The following is a 17,882-nucleotide window of genomic DNA, read 5'->3' on the forward strand; positions in this document are numbered from 1 at the left end:
GACTGCCCTTATATACCAGTCAGGCCCACTCAAGGCCCACTTGGAACAAAGCACTCCCAATTCACACTTTTCAAACAAACAAGCAAGCAATCAAGCACACGGTCAAACTGACCAACTGTCCCAGCAGCAGGCACTCAGATACTCACCAACACAGCCCCCCTAATGCAGCACTTAGCGTACCTCCTCTTGGACAGCTCCCAGGCAAACTCCTGCTGTTAGCCTCTGCTGTTCGCCGCTCAGCTGGTTCGCTGCTGACTGCCCTTATATACCAGTCAGGCCCACTCAAGGCCCACCTGGAACAAAGCACTCCCAATTCACACTTTTCAAACAAACAAGCAAGCAATCAAGCACACGGTCAAACTGACCAACTGTCCTAGCAGCAGGCACTCAGATACTCACCAACACAGCCCCCCTAATGCAGCACTTAGCGTACCTCCTCTTGGACAGCTCCCAGGCAAACTCCTGCTGTTAGCCTCTGCTGTTCGCCGTACCAGTTGGTATCTGATCCTGTTCACTGATGGTTTTGTCTGGATCACTCAGCTTTCCTGTAAAGTCAGAGGATGTGGGTTGGGAGGATGTGCTGAGGAACATCCTCTACAAGCATCCTGACATTTTCACAGATAACAGGCCAACCACTGTTTTATTTGGTCAGATTCTCTTCATAATCAGAGAACTGGCAGAAAACATCTTCCAATGTAGTGAATGAGGAGATAAACTTCAAGTGAAACAATCTGTTTCCTGTCTCCTAAAGCAGGTTTTTCCTACATAGAGAGAATCTGGTCCAGTATTTTAAAGCTGTTTTGTGGTTAAAATAAGGCTTTGGGAAACTTATAAGAGTAATTAACATTGCAATGTGGTTCCATGTATTTGCAGTAACTGAGAAGAAAACAATGGAAGAAGGTAAATATATTTTTCATGTGATATAACATAAGGTGTTAGGAGTATTTCCATGAATCAGATTCATGGAGACAGGATTACATAGCATGCTGAAAATTTCCAAGACATTAACCACAGAGGTATCAGTCCTTACCCAGGTAAAGGAATCACTTTGGACTGGGACTTTTATTAATATAAGAATCTCTGAATCTATCTGTCAATAAGGGATTACATCAGGACTTTTCACCACTAAATACCCACATATGCCCTCGAAATAAGGCTTACATGAGATTTAGGCTATGTACACACTACAGCTTAGGTCGTTAAGTTATCACAGAATCATTGAATCATAGAAGATTAGAGTTGGAAGTAACCTCAGGGGTCATCTAGTCTAACCGCCTGCTCAGAATAGAACCAACCCCAACTAAATCAACAAATTATGTCACTCAGAGGGTTGAATAAGCCACCCTGCACAAGTAACGTGAGTTACACCAACCTAAGTACAATGTATGTAATGGCTGAATAACTGTATATGATAGATTAAACAAGACTAATCTTTAGACTGTCATATAACACCAGAAAACCTTCATATGTAAGTACAATCTGAGCATGAACATTTATTATGTAATTTACTTCAAAAATGTATTAATAGATTTTGATTCATAAATGATGGTGATCTGTTTGATACTGGTTGGTTATATAGTTTCATTGAGATATACATAGGCAGATTATGTTAATATATTATGTTGGCTGAGATAAACCATTGCAAATACTCTTATGGTTCATCATTTCTCTTATGTGTGTTCATGTGTGAGTATAGAAGAAAGGCCACTATCCCCAAGTATTTTTGTCTGGTTAACAGGCCCAGTCAAGTTCTTACATGAGTTTAGATTTTCAATACTAAATATGGATAATTGAATGCAAATCATTTCCAAGTGAAATGCACTTTCTTGGATGTGTGTGGAGACATTTTTTAAAAATGTCATGGGTTATTTATTATTGTAGAAAAAAATCATATCCATTTTGCAAAGACTTTATTCCATATTATTCCATTGTTAAACCAGATTCAATTGTCACAGTCCAGCTCACAGCTTTTCATCCAGCACCCCAGGAATTATTTGGGGGCAGTTTTCTCGCTTATGTTATAAAAGAGGTCAGGCTAGGTGATAACAATGGCCCCCCTACCCTTGGAATCCATGAACTCTCTCAATTAAAGGCAATCACTACCCCAGTAACATGCATTTGCTCTTGTTTTTCATTCATTTACTCTTTTAGAGTCAGACAAAAGGACAGGTAAAACAGGTAAGTCTCATTCTATTAAAATGCTCAGTGTAGACAGACAGAGCTTTGCCATAAATGACAATAAGCTGCTTTATAAAACATGAACAGCAGCATAGTTTTTATTTGAATTACAATTATATGTATTTTATTTTCAATCACTGCCAGAGATTATTAATAAATGGGGCTGAACGCTAGAAAGGGTGATCATACATAGCTGCCTACTTACCGACATCGTAATCATTGCTCCCATACTAGGGACTGGAGAGAGATCTCCACTGGTGTCTCTATGCCTTTGACCCTCTCCTATGCTCTCTCTCCCTGTGGGACATCATTTGGACATACAGCTTATACTAGCTCTTCTAAAACAAAGACTCATAGATCATCTTCTTCACCTCTTCTCTCTTCTCTCCATTCAGTCACACATCTCTGACGGCCTTTCAGATACCACTCCCAGGATGTCTTGCCACTAGCAATTTCAAAATGAATTTATTTTCCTCAAAATCCCTGCTTTCTTCCTCCCTTCTCTATCGCCCTTGGAATGCAGCTTAGTCATCATTTCCTTCTCCTCTCCCTCCATTTTCCCATAGGTTGATGGAGTGGGCAGGATTTGACTATTTTGTGTTCTTTCACAATGACATTGGCTCATTCTACTCAATTTCCATCACCAAAAGCCTTCTCCAACTTTCAGCTTCACCACCGCAACATCCACCTTTACAACCTGCTAGACCCACACCGCATCCCCTCCCACTTTCCATTGACTCAAATTCAGCTTGACTAGTCACCTAATTTCTCCCCTAATCTAAGTCCACCCTTCTCTTAATATTCTTTCACTTGCTTTCCCTTGCAATCTACAACAAAGATGAGATTGTTGTCCTAAAATTCATCTCCTGTCTGATTTCTCCAAAATAGTTTCTCTTTTCTCCTCCAGCACCTTCTTTACGCCACCTGCAACTGCAACTTTCCTTCCATTTTTCATCCATGATTTCTTCCCATGTGTCCCCTGTGCTTTAAACCTCACAGACCAATGATGATCCAAAGTGCCTCCACACTATATAACTGTAAGTCTCTTATTAAAACACATTTCACTTCTAATACCTGTAAACACAAGCTCCACAAAGTAGAGCTGCTTGAAAAAATGGAAACAATTTTCACAAACATTTTTTTTTCAATTTTCTCCTTTTCCCATGTATAATTTCTTCACAGTTCTGAAATAAGCATAAAAAACCTGATCTGCTCCATCATATAATGAGATAAAATAAATATTAAACAAACATACATGCATTTAAAGATTAATTGTGGAACTAACTAAGAGGACTCTGCTAAATATCTCTGTCAATCACTCTTTTTGCATAGCATCCTTCATCTCTACAGGAAATTGTCAGTGTACATTACATGCTCTTAGTGGCAGGAGCCTCCTTGAGTTGAATGTCTTAAAGCATGTAGCATGCTGTTGGCAAGCTACAAATAACAAAAATAATGACAGAGATTACTCAAAGCCTCTTCAAGTGATTTGCATTCTATTGTTTGAAATAAATGGCACACAGACTGAGTCGTAAAAACAGATGGCTATTAAATATTGAGTGAGAATTTAGCAGGATCCCTGCTATGCATGTGTAATAGTAGAATTCTCTGTGTATAGTTTTTACAACATTTTCCATAGATCACTAACTCTTTGCTCACTCTCTCAGTTCCTATTCTCCCTCTCTCTCTCTGCTGTTCATTGCACTAATTTTAATTACTATTTTGCAGCAATTCAAGACATACAAGAAAATATGGGTTAGAAAACTTGTCTATTTTGTTACTTGTCTTAGAATAAAAGAGGTGAATGTTCTGGTGAGTCTGTCTAGGGCATCTGGAAGGTGAAGCCCAATACATTTGGTCAAATACCAGCCTGTGAGATTCTGCTTCTACTTCAGGAACATAAGATCTGCCCTACTGGGTCATAGCAAAGGTCCATCTAGCCCGCTATCCTGTCTCCTACACTGTCCAGTACCAGAGCTTCAGGGGGAGTGTACAGAGCGGCCAATTCTGAGGAGATCCATCCTAAGCTTCCCCTCCTGTCTTCTGGCTATCAGAGATTTAGGGTCACCTCCAGCAAGAGGTTGCATCCCCGACCATCTTGGCTAATACCCATTGATAGACCTGTCCTCCATAAATATATCTAGTCCTTTTTTTGAACTCATTTATTAAATTGGCCATCACAACATACCAGGTTGACTGGGTGTTGGGTGAAAACAGTACTTCCTCTTGTCGTATTGAACCTGCCTATTAATATCACGGTGTGATCCCTGCTTTTTGTATTTTGAAAGCAAAGCATGTGGCCCATTATCTCCACTCTTTTGGGATTGAGAAACATTCTCCTTTGAACATGAGTCTATCTTGCTTAATACATTGTAACAAAACTGTGGGAACAAATCAATTTTATTTATTTATTTATTACCATAACACCTAGCCAAACTCCACTGTGCTAGGAGCTGTACAACATGTATTAGATGAATTACAGTAGCATCTAGGTTCCCAGTCATGGCACTTGTAAGATGGTGTGTATTATTTGTTAGGCGAGTTACAGTAGCACCCAGTATCCTCAGGCATAACCCAAGAGCCCATAGTGTTCATTGCGGTACCTTATTTAGTAGGTGTATTATGGTAGTGCCTATGAACGCCAGCCATGGAGCAGGACCCCATTGTTCTAGGTGCTGTACAAACACAGAACAAAAAGTCAGCCCTTGCCTCAAGGGGATTACAATCTAAGTAAGACTACAGATGTTACTATTCTACACATCATGGCCATTTGGATGTCCATGACAACAGCACAGATGGAACCCAGATCTCTCCTATTTCTATAACACAGGCACCTACTGTTTCAGCTAAAATGTCTTCAATAACTGTAAGATGTATAGGGCTTGTGAAATGCAGTTGAACAGTTCTGATTCCATCCAGCAGAAGGCACTGGTGATACACACACACACACACACACACACTTGCAAAATCATTAAAATGTTGCTGCCCTATCTACCTTAGCATTATAGCCTAGATGCTAAGGGTAATGACATCTTTATTCTTACACAGATTCAGGTATATAATGATAGGATGTGCCTTAACCATAGTGCTGAGATTATCAATATTAATGCTTGTGACGTTTTGTTTTTTAATAAATTATCTTCATTTTAAAACCACGACAGTCATTGGAACCGCAACAGGGATGAATTTGGCTCATTTAGTTTTTGCAACACTGCTATTAGGGAGAGAACAATCATATGAGCTAACACATTCTACACTGTACTTCAGTATCACACAAAAATTGTGAGGCAGGACTCAACAGTTCTAGACAATAGAATCATAGAATATCAGGGTTGGAAGGGACCTCAAGAGGTCATCTAGTCCAACCCCCTGCTCAAAGCAGGACCAATCCCCAACTAAATCATCCCAGCCAGGGCTTTGTCAAGCCGGGCCTTAAAAACCTCCAAGGAAGGAGACTCCACCACCTCCCTAGGTAACGCATTCCAGTGCTTCACCACCCTCCTAGTGAAATAGTGTTTCCTAATATCCAACATGGACCTCCCGCACTGCAACTTGAGACCATTGCTCCTTGTTCTGTCATCTGCCACCACAGAACAGCCGAGCTCCATCCTCTTTGGATGATGTTTATGATAAGAACTGAAAACATTTATTTCTGGTGCCTGATTGTAACAGGTACAATAATTTACATAAGATTTATGAGGCTACAACTACAAAAACAGACCCTGGTAGTCACTTTTGGCTAGAGGCACTTTGAATGGCTGAGTTAATGGGAGACTGCACTGCAGACAATTGAATATAAAGATGTTGGGGAAGTATTTATATAATGAACCAACATTGCTCTCTGCTTTGTGTCTTTGATAGTCACAGCACAGAGATTGTACCATATCATTGTCAATAACATTTATGCCTTGGATTTTCAAGGGAGCTTAAGGAAAATAGGTGCCCAGCTCTCATAAATCTCAGCCTCAGTGGCCAAGTGATTGCCACTCTTCCCGTAAATAAGCTCTAAAACTAAAAGCTCAGCTCTCACTTAGGTGAATAGTTCCATTAACTGCAATGGGACTGTTAGCATGGTTAAAGAACTACTCGCACACAAAAAATTGTATGACTGAGCCCTGTTGTCTAAGTATTGTTTGTACAGAGTTCTCAGAATTTTAAAAACAGTATCAGAAAAGAACTAGTTAGGGTCAGTGACTGAATTTTCTTTTCATTTCAGATCTATTCTCGGGAGAGCTGGGTAAGTTGATTGGTTTTAAACTATCTGCTTATTCTCTAAATGAAAATTATAATAATTGCTCATGTATTAACTAGATTAAAACAGCATGGAGATGAGGGTGCTATAAACACATGGGTAGGCAGACAGAAGATATTTTAAACTCCATTGTATTTCACAATGCCATAGATTGTCAAGGCAGTAATTGCTTTTTCCCTCTGTAGAATTCAGAAGAGCTCAGAGCTATGCAGGTAAGCTCCAGTGCATACAGTACACCTGTTATCTATCATTCCTTGCACATTGACTAGATATATTTACAGATGATATAAACATGTAACTCTCAGTCCATCAGTACCTTAAATTCTATTGTATTGACCTGTTTCCCAACAGTAATAATTATCTGTTAAGCACTAATGACGAGCTCAGTGCTGTAGAAGCATGTGGAAGTTCCGGTCCCTGTCAAGAACAGTGTACAGCTGAAGACCCCAGTCCAGCACAGTGTTTAAACATGAGCATGACTCTCATAGTTGTTGGCTATGTATGTGTTCTCTCTGTATGGTCTATATCTGTGTTCTCCCTGTGTGCTACGTCGTCACTGCACAGATTGCTGACACAGCAGACCTCAATCGAGCTGTTCAGTAAGACCACAGACTTGGTTCAGTAGTGAAGACTCTTGGCCAGGTTTATTGTCAATGAAGTACGGTAATAGCACCCAGCAGACTCTATGGGGATATTAAGACATGTATGCCCATTGCAATGGACTCAGCTCAGTGAGCAGCAGGACTCTCCTCTCCTCCCTAGTCCAGACACCCCCTCTGTGACCCCTCTTTTATACACTGATACAACATATTATGTATCACCCCTCTGGCATGGTTAGTTACCACCCTTTACCTCGTACCTATTGGTTCACTCAAAACATCTCTATCCATCACACTGTCATCCTGACCTTATCTTTAGGAGGGGTCAGTGTGTCCTGGTACTATCTTTGGGGAGTGTATTTACTCTGTAACCTTGTACTGGGGTGTTCTGATACTAACCATCTGGAATGTTTTTTCGTGAATACTTTGTGTCTAGGAGTGTTTGTGTTTTTGCAATGCCAGCCCTGTCCTTGCCAAGTTCATGTATTGGATAGTGAACTTGCAAGCAGGCATCTACTTTGTAACAGGGCATGACTTTTGATCATAGCCTGACTTTTGCTAACTTTCCTTTATAGTAGCAGGGCCTGACTTTAGTTGAGGCCTTAGGCCTCATACCAGGCCTTTTATTCCAGGCCTTATGTCTCAGGTTCTCTCTTGCTTCGACAAGCCCCATTATTGGTGCCTAATAAATAGAGAAAAATATTCACACACTACATGTTATGGATAAACCTAAATGGTACTTATGTCTTATAACAAGATTTTGTGTGTATGTGTGTTTCTGCAACAGCATTTTGCTGTTGTGGGTTAATATTAGTAGTGTTTTACCTAAGAAGAAACATCAGTGTAGAGAGGATGTGTGCCTTTCATACTAAGAGAAGAGGGGTCGCCAGGAATAAGAGGGAGCATGGGAAAAGGCATAAAGATGAGGGGGAGAAGAATAAACAGGGAAAGTTGGGGTGAGAGTCTGGTGGAGTGAAAGAGGGAATAGTGAGAGATGAAGGTGGAGAGGCAGGTTCCCTATGCAGAGCCTTGAAGATGTGGATGAAAAGCATGGTCCTGATGTGCAGGGTAAGAGGAAGACAATGGAGGGATTAAAGAAGGTGACTGACAGGTGAGGCAGGTGAGGAGCCTGACTTGACCTCTTCTGGTTTAAATGAAAGTTGAGATGTGAGGTGCAAGCTGGGGAGGTGAGACAGGAGGAGGTTGTGGGAAATGTGGATGCATGAGATGACCAAGGACTGGAGAAGCATTTTACTCATAGGGATGGGCAGGGAGAGGTGGATTGTTGAGATGTTGTGAAGAAAAAACAGACAAGGTTTGTCAGCAGGGAGACAAGGTGAAGATAACACCAAGGTTGTGAGTCTGTGCCCCAGGGTTAAGAGAGCTGTCCCCAGCAGTGGAGAAAGGCAGGAGAGTGAAGGTCTTGGGGAGAAGACTGAGTTCAGTTTTAGCAATATGGTGTTTAAGCTGGCAGCAGAATAGAGTGTCTGCTTTGAGCATTCCCAGAGCTCTCCAGGTAGAGCAGGGCCCCAACTGCACCATCTTAAGTGTGCTGATTGACGCTCCCCTTCATGCTGGGAGCTCTGGGATGGACCATGTGTCTGGAAGTTCAAGCCTGAAATAAGCCTCTTATTTAAAGACAAATAAAGCAATTCCAGAATAGAGCTTCACTCCAGGATTAATTCACCCTTTGAGTGAAATAACTGGGGCTATTTAGTCTATAGAAGAGAAGGGTGAGGGGAGATTTGATAGCAGCCTTCAACTACCTGAAGGGGGTTCCAAAGAGGATGGAGCTCAGCTGTTCTCAGTGGTGACAGATGACAGAACAAGAAGCAATGGTCTAAAGCACTTGTGGTTTGTAACATAACACTAGAATTTCACATTCCAGTGGTCAGTTGTGGTGGCCTTACAACGTGGCAGAGCATTGTGTGATGCTTGGCTTCAGGGTGTGTGTATCTGTGTGTATGTTATACAGAACATAGGATTTGGTGCTGCAAGACACTGAGCATTCTGACCTGTTCCAAGGAAGCACTTTACACTGAGTGTCCCTGATTCACTCCTTACTAACCAGGGGACCATTCCGGTTTCTCTCCCCAGTTCCCATCACTCTGGATCCGGATTGCAAACACCCAGAACTCAAACTGTCAGAGGATCAGAAAAGAGTCTGGCAAGAACCTGCATCTCCTGTGCTGGATGCAGCCTCCGGGGCCCTGCTCGTGGTGGGGAAGGAGGGGTTTGAGGCTGGGAGGCAGTACTGGGAAGTAAAACATAGTAGCCAAGGAAAACTAAGCAATGGTACGTAAATAGCATAACGGCCAACAAGGGTCAGGCTAGAGACTCTTGCCTATATGCTCGGGGTATTACTGATCGCCATATTTGGGGTCGGGAAGGAATTTTCCTCCAGAGTAGATTGGCTGAGCCTCTGGAGGTTTTTCGCCTTCCTCCGCAGCATGGGGCAGGGATCACTAGCAGGAGGGTCTCAGCCGATTGAAGTCACCAAAACACAGGATTGGGGACTTCAACGGCAGAGTCCAGGGAAGGGTCTTGCGGCCTGCAGCATGCAGGGGGTCAGACTAGATGATCATAATGGTCCCTTCTGACCTTGAAGTCTATGAGTCTATGAGTCTATAAGTGGAGGTGGGGGAGAAACTGGAGTGGGAGCTGGGAGTGCTTAGTCAGTCAGTGAGGGACAGAGTGATAAAAGAGAAGGCAGAGAAACTCTCTGAGGAGGGATATTGGTCTCTGAAGAGATCCCAGGGAGACTTTTTTTCAAGCATAAAAAATGATAAGATTGAAAAGAAGGACAGGCCATATAAAGTGATTGGTGTATTTCTGGATCAGGAAGAGGGAAGAATCTCATTTTACGATGCAGGACATACGTTCCTCATCACAACTATCCCTGCAGAGTTTACTAATAAAATTTTGAATTACCCATTCCTCAGTCCCAGGAACAACACAGGCGAGCAGAAACCACTAGCAATCCACCCCATCCAAGTCCCTATTCCTTTAAAGCCTCTGAGAAAGGAAAAATGAGATCTAGTTACTCTGGAGAAGTAAAATTCAAAACAGAGGGGAGAAGGGAATGTAAACATGTGAAACACCAGAAACAGTAAAATAAGGAAAGTAGAAACTGATGATAAAATAAAGCACATAAAACAGAAGAAAAAGGACAAAAATGCTTGTCATAGGCTTGTTGACTCAGAAGTCAGAATCAATAAATTCTGAAAGGAATTAGACTTGTCTTCATAGAAATATTTTTATTTAACTTTCTGTTGCATTTTTTTAAAATAGGAAAATACTTTAATGACAAAATCTTGGGGGGATGTGTTGAGATGGAGGGGAAATGAAAGTGTGATTTTCCCAAGCAATGTAGCAATAGTTAGAAAAGGCACCATTATGGATGGCTACCCAAAAGCAGAGAATAAAATCTTGCAATTATTCAGTTGCTGGTTAGGAGTTATACAGGAATGGTTATGAAGAAAAATGAAATTTCTAATACAAACCCTTTATCCTAAAAAGCATATTAGCTCTCCCCGTGACATCTAAAGCAATAATACAAAGAGACAGTTTGATTATGCAATATAGAAAATTGAAAAATTAAGGTTATGAATAGAGTTTAACTTAATGACGTCTTGGAAGTCCTCAGATGTTTTCCACTCCCTTTTTTATGTGGTTAGACCTCAAAGTGTGGCGTTGTCATTATGACGTATTTTTTATTAAATTGTCCATATTTCAGCAAACATTGAACCTGGCTCTGGGTATATTTCCCTGATGAGGATAATTCCCTAATTTTGGCTCTATTAATCCCAGTACATATAGTAGCTTTGTTAATACATTATATAAATCTCTAGGTACTCCTGAGTCACTAATGTAGCTTAAGCAACACAAAATTCATTATAATCCTCAGAAACCTTGAAGTAGTTACTTTATACATGACTCCTGGGCTTCATAGTTTACTTTTCCCACACTAGCTTAGGAATTTTAGGAATGAAGATGAGTCACAAAGTGTTAGGAACTTTCTCAAGAAGCAAAGCCCCCTTTTGTCTCCAAAACACTTTCCCAGTTCATCTCAAATGTTCTTAAATAAACAAAAACAAAACTATTCTACATGTTAGGTCCAAGGAAAATGGAGTATAGAACAGGTTGTTTGGCCAGCTTAGCCAAAGTTAGGCTAACTGTAGTTGCTGGGCCATTCCTGTCTCTCTGTGAAACATGAGGACATGCTTGCTTGGGCTTCAAAGAATGAGATAAAGGCGGGGGGGGGGGCGTATTCTTGTACCAAATGTACTAGGAACGGTTTGTTTGGACATAGGGAGACTTGCAGTCTCCACTCCCTGTTTCTGTTCTTAACTCCCTCCTTTCTCCTAGTTTCTGGTGCATGACGAAAAAGCTGATAAGAAGCTGCTGAGGCATCATGAACTGTTTGTACTGTCAAAGAACATAGATATGCATGAATATTAGAAGCTTTTAACTAGTAAAGGGGGGGATTGGGTTGCTTTAACTATGACGTGACGGAACTGTCTATATAATCTCACTAGTTATTGTAATCGTGGCTGGTTCTCTCTGGAGACGAGCTGCTCTCTATTGTTGTGTGCACTCTTCAATAAAGAGCTTGTGTTTGGACCTTGCTGGTGTTGCCTGTCTCTCTGCGGTCAGACAATGAACCGTGCCGTCTGGGTTCGAGTCCCCGACAAATTTGGCGACTCTGCCGGGATTCGTCTGACTCCTCTGGCTTCGAGGAGCCTTGCCCGGTAACCTGATCCCTGCGTCGGCGATAAGGCGAGTTCTGTGAACCAGCTGAAGCCCGTAGAAACCCAGCAACGTCCACCTACCCGTTGAGTAGGATCCAGGTCTTTGGGGTTCGAGTCCCTCGGGAGGTCTGGTCTTCGGGGTTCGAGTCCCTGAATAAGGTAAGCGATCACCATAAAGGGGTTTGAGGCCCCGGGTTGGGGTTTGAGGCCCCAGATAGGGGTTTGAGGCCCCGGGATAGGGTTTGAGGCCCTACAGGCTAAATGGGACAAGTTGGCATTAAATGCCCGGGGGACGCCCCGTTGTCTCTGGTATTTAGGGATTGGAAGGAAATCTCTGGAACAACCGGTTTGACTAAATCTAAATGAGAAACTTATGCCAAATTCAATGGCCTTCCTTTACTACTCATTTGTCCCCGACTAAAGACTGGCCAAGGTGCGGAACCTTTTCTGTTGACAGGATGGATTCCCTCAGGAATATCCTGGTTGATCTTAGACCGGGACAAATGGATTATTTATTTGTATGGTATATCTATAAACCAAAAGAAAAACTGCTTTTGGCCCCAGCTGGCTGTGGAAAAATATAGACAGAGGCAAACCAAAGGCAGTACAAGTTACAGTGCTGAGATTACATTTGCAAAGCTTAACTATCCAGTGAGATCCAACAGTCTGCCTTTGAGACCCTGGAGCTGGTGTGGTTTGGGTACGCTGAAGAAGCCACAGGCAGCCGGCCTGGACTGGAATCTCTGAAAGAGACACCGCAGGAGACCCCAGGGTGTAAAAGTACAGCCCTCCCAAAAGTAAGAAGTTAACTCTATAGTTGCTAGAGGGAATTAAGCAGTAAAACTTGGTAAAAATTTCTGTAAGTAATCCAGGCAAAAAGTTATTTAAGTGGAATTATTCGACTATGAATACGTTAGTCTAATTTGCTGAAGAACACTCCTGCTGTGTACAATCTGTATTTTATAAGTTTAAGATAAATTGGTATTGTTTAAAGTTGCAAAACCGAGAATACTTTTGCCAGGCACAGGAAACTAGTGTTGTTTAAGGTATTTAGCATTTAATCCTTAAAGTGACTTAATGCTACAAGATTTAAAATGTTTTAAATAAAGACCAAAGGTTGTGGCTGCAGCAGGGTAGTCAAAGCCAGAAGAATAAAAGATTTAAATTTGTTTTTGGGTAACAAAATAGCAGATAAAAAGATCTGGTAAAGAGAGAGAAGGACAGTGCCCCTGGCTCTGTGTGGTCGAGCTGTCACTTTGCTGTGGGTGCATGGAGATTTTGTAAGCATAAAAGAAACAGTTACACCTTGTGTAGAAATTGATGTGGCTAGCATTGTGGAAATTGAATTTTGGAGAGGATGTGCATTTTCCCCAGAACATGTGCAGTGTATATTGTAGTAGAGGTAAAAGAAATGCAAGCCTACCAATATAGGTTGTGTTGTCTTTTTCAGATCACTGTGCATTTAAAAGCAGGAGTTAGAAGTAAAAGGCAATCAAAAGTCTGGGAAAGTTAATTGTGTCCTTTTTTTTAAAGTAAGAATCTTTAAGCTGTGGATAGCTTTGGATCTGGAAGCAAGCCAGAAAGCATCTGTATTAATGCAAATTATCTAACTAATAAGGTAGAAGCCACTGAAACCTGGGCTGCCTATGAAACAAATACAAGGAAATATGGGGTAATTCCTCTGTTTTGCCTAAAATCAACAAGAGTATGTGTATATAAAGGAAATATTTTAAGTAAATAATGTCTTGCAAATCATCAGAGAAAATGGATGCCAGCTGAACAGCATTCAACGTACCATGCATTTACTGGTACAATAGGAATTATTTTTGTGTTCTATGTCCTGTCTTGTGGTGTTTTTCTTGTGGCCAGAATTGTTGTGTTTAATATTTTCATAAGACAGTCTAGTTCAAAATTAAATAAAAGGGTTAAATAAAAAAACAGATACTTGTTTTATTCAACTTAGAATACAAAGTGTTTAAATAAATCAGGAAAAATGTGATATACTAAAATCTAATACATTTGCTTAAGTAAAAAAAAAAAAGATTCATTGGTCAAATCTTTTAATTAAAAAAAATGTTAAAATTTGCATATCAACAGTCTTTGGAAGCAAGGACATGGAAGGTTAACCCACTCCCCATATTGCACATGGGATCCTTCTGGCTACCTCAGATTTCTAGCCAGAGGGCTGGGGAGGGAGGAAAGCTATTGGACACAAGAGGTTGTACCGAGTGGACTCCTCAAAGGTGGGTGTGCTTGTCCCGGTTTGTTGCTCCAAAGCTCTGTATAGAAGTTATTTTACTGAAAGGGTGTATATGGCATACATTGAATAATAAGACTAATGTACTGTATAATGGCAATGTGTATGTGTTCATTGTTGGGAAAAGGTGTATGAGTGAAGAGTGGAAGTTTCCTTTGTAGGTTAAAAGAAGCCAAGAAAGGAAGAAAAAAAGAACAGAACGAGTTAACTGAAAAAAAAATAGCTAGCAAGCTCAGTCTAAAGATAAGATGCTGGCCCATCCAAGGGCACTGCCCACAGCTAAGACTTGGCTGACAGCCAAGAAAAGGGGGGCCTGAATGTGCCCAAGCAGCTGTAAAATCTGCAAAACACTGCCAGGTATTAATGAAATGTGTTAGGTTTTTTTCACAGGTGAAAAAGCACTACCTAAAGACCGTAGCAGTCTTGCCATTCATTGAAACCAGGAGACTGAGTCTACATAAAGTCCATCAACGAAAGACTGCTTTGACTCCATGCTGGAAAGGCCCTTTCCAAGTCCTGTTAACCACCAACATTGCTGTGAAGTGCCAAGGACTGCCTACCTGGACTCATGCTTCTCACTGCAAAAAGACCCCTCCACCTCGGGAGGACTCTCCGACTGATGATCAGCCTATTCCTCCTTCTAACTCTGCTGTGCCTTCTGAACAGCAAAGAAAAAGAAAAAAAAGACAAGGTGAAGTGCTAGTAACCTCTCCCTTTTCCACTGACAGACCTACTGTGCCTTTGGATTTTTTTCTAAAAGAAACAAAACCCATTACAGGGTGATGTGCTAGTAACCTCTCCCCTGTATGATGCTGAACCACACTGTTTCAGAAAAAGAGAAGAAGGAACACTCGCTCCATTGAAACCACCAAAGTCCAGGAATTCCTGACTACAAAAAAACATTAAGAACTGACCCTGGTGAAGAAACAAAGAATTATACACTGGCAGGAAGAAACTTGTGGGACCCATGCTTGGGAATGTGGTTTTGATTGGATTTTGGGGTTTATTCTACAGGCTGCGCCCTGTGTTTTGAATAAGTCCTTCAGCATGTATTGCCCTCCCTAATTAGCTCTCCCCTGTGACATCTAAAGCAATACTAGGAAGAGAGAGTTTGATTTTGCAATAGAGAAAATTAATGAAATTAAGGTTATGCATAGAGTCTAACTTTATGCCCTATTGGAAGTCCTCAGATGTTTTCTGCTGCCTTTTTAAATGGTTAGACCTCAAAGAGTGGTGTTGTCATTATGATGTTTTTTTTAATTAAACTGTCCTTATTTCAGTAAACATGGAACCTGCCTCTGGGTGTACTTCACTGGTGGGGATAATTCCCTAACTATGGCTCCATTGATCCCAGTACGTATAGTAGTTTTGTTAATACATTATATAAATCTGTAGGTACTTCTGAGTCACTAATTTAGCTTAAGCAGCACAACATTCATTATGTTCCTCAGAAACCTTGAAGTAGTTACTTTATACATGACTCCTGGGCTTCATATTCTACTTTTCCCACACTAGCTCAAGCAGGTTAGGAATGAAGATGAGTCACTAAGTGTTAGGAACTTTCTCAAGAAATAAAGCCCCCTTGTGTCTCCAAAACACCTGCCCAGTTCATCTCAAATAAACAAAACCAAAACTATTCTACAGATGGAGGAAACAAGTAAAGAGTAGATTTTAATACTTCTCCGTATAATTGGACTCCTCTCTCTCTCTCTCTCTCTCTCTCTCTCTCTCTCACACATGATAAAACATATTTTATATAAACCAGATACCAAGGAGTCACTATGACCTCCTTAACAAATCTCTGGAGTGGGGGTTCATGAGACCTGGTTTCTGTTCTCAGTTCTGTTGCTCTTCTGGGTGACATTGGCCCAGTCACAGTCTCTCTATGCCTCAGTTTCCCCAACTGTACAATGGGGAAAAGGAAACTGACGTCCTTTGTAGAACACTGTGAGATCTACTGATGAAAAGCGCAGTATAAAAACCAGGTGTTGTTATTACTCTAAACACCAAATACATGTTCTTTTCCTTTTTTATTCTACTTATTTTGTGTGGTTTTATTTTCATGCATTATTTTTCCTCTAAGAAGAATCCAAAGCTGCTTATTTAAATGCAACTGAAACAATTCAAAAATACCTGGTGCTTTAAAATCAATTTGAACATCGCCTGTCCAACAGATACAACCTGAAATAATCCATTTGGATAATACGGCATCATGGTAGCTGTATATGGTTACCATTTAGATTCCTGCACCCTGGCTTTTCAATTATACCAACTTCCTTCCGTTCTTTGGTGTATCCAAATAAACTGTCCTGAGTAAAATCCATCTTAAAGGATATTTGTTGCTCTTGTATTCAGACTGGGTGGGTCAAGGGGCAGAAATATTTTAAGGAGGCAGATTTACAGAGGTGCAGTTGTGTCAGGAACAAATTGTGGAATGTAAGCAGATTTGGAGGGATAATTCCCTATCAGTATATTATGGGGTGCAATCTCTCCTAAGGGACAGACTATGGAGTGTAATATCTCTGGGGAGTAGATTATGTAGACATTTCAACCAGGAATACATTATGAAGTGTAATTCCCGCCTGGGAGAGATTATGGGGTACAAGTCCCCCAGGGTGAAAGATTGAGGGGAAGTTCATTTTGAGGATAGATAATGTTATTAGAACCCTCTTCTCTAGTCCATCTTTTGGGGGCTCTGGCCAGGCCTATCGCCCCTGCTGCCAGCAGCTTGCTCGGCTCAGCCACTACTGGGGTGATATGGGACCCTCATTATTGGGTGGCCCACGCTGGGCAAGAGCTGCTCGCCCTCTGAGCCAGGCCCCTTCAGAGCCTGTAGCTGCCCTCAGGGGCAACACACTGACAGAGCAAAAGCCCTGCCTGAGAGGAGTGACATCTGAATGCCCTAGGGGATGCAGAGAGAGCAGGAAGGGGAATGGGGCACAGTATCATTAATATGGGTTCCTGGGGCCCGCCCTTATTGAGGAGTCATCCCTTAAAAGTGAGAGTCACTCTCCTCAGAGTCCGTATGAGGGGTCATCCACTCCCACAGCCTCAGCCCCATCACCTGCAAGTCATGGCTCTCATGAAATCACTAGCACCACCATACCTTAGCAGGAAACAGATTTCCCTTCCTGCAAAAATGGTGGATATTTCAAATCAATCTCCTGACCCCCATTGGGGAGAAATTGAGATCTCTCATTTTTTTCCCAAAAGCCAGAGACATGCCAGAGGAAGCAATCCAGCCGCCCCTAAGCAGTGCACTCACCTGGCATGTAGAAAACCCAGGTTTAAGTCCCTTCTTCATCTCATTCACAGGAGGGACTTGAATCTGCATCTTTCACATTACCCAATATTTCCCTAGGTATGGGGGGAGGGGTGATGCTGACAGACTAGGTCATATCAGACTGTATTCAGGTCAATTCACTTGTGTATTAATATAGATCAAAATGAGTGCAAATGTAAAAGTGTATTCAGATGTTTAAACTTCATGAAAACTAGTGCAATGTTACCTCTATTGTTTTTACTTGTCTGCTTGTTTTATAATGTAATAGCAAACACTTCCACTGTGTATACTCCTCTGACAAAATAACCCATCAAAGAAAGCTTGTGAAATGCTAATGAAACACTTAAGGGCTTTAACAGAAAATGATAATTTCAAATAGAGTTGCCATTATGCTTGGTGGTTGGAGGACAAAAGGCTAAATGTATTCCTCACTCATCCTCCACTGCAGCTCTCAGCCGCAGGAGTGCTTTAGGGGCCTTGTCAGCAACTCGCATGGCTAGGAATGTGCATCACTCCAGGAGTTCCTGAAGAGGATGTTTCGTCTCTGCAGTACTTTGCAAAG

General features: G+C 41.5%; 1 long non-coding RNA gene across 2 annotated transcripts; it reads left to right on the forward strand.

Moving 5' to 3' along the window:
* Nucleotides 1-6,006: 6,006 nt before the first annotated feature.
* Nucleotides 6,007-16,070, forward strand: LOC135976327 (uncharacterized). 2 transcript variants are annotated; one of them, XR_010593483.1, is made up of 4 exons: nucleotides 6,007-6,415; nucleotides 6,616-6,642; nucleotides 9,127-11,939; nucleotides 14,415-16,070. It is a non-coding gene; the product is annotated as an uncharacterized LOC135976327 (long non-coding RNA). The 2 variants fall into 2 exon arrangements; XR_010593482.1 differs by having other exon boundaries at nucleotides 6,313-6,415; nucleotides 9,127-16,070.
* The last annotated feature ends 1,812 nt before the right edge of the window (nucleotides 16,071-17,882 follow it).

The sequence above is a fragment of the Chrysemys picta genome, chromosome 17 (assembly GCF_011386835.1).
Source record: "Chrysemys picta bellii isolate R12L10 chromosome 17, ASM1138683v2, whole genome shotgun sequence".
Classification (NCBI taxonomy): domain Eukaryota; kingdom Metazoa; phylum Chordata; order Testudines; family Emydidae; genus Chrysemys; species Chrysemys picta.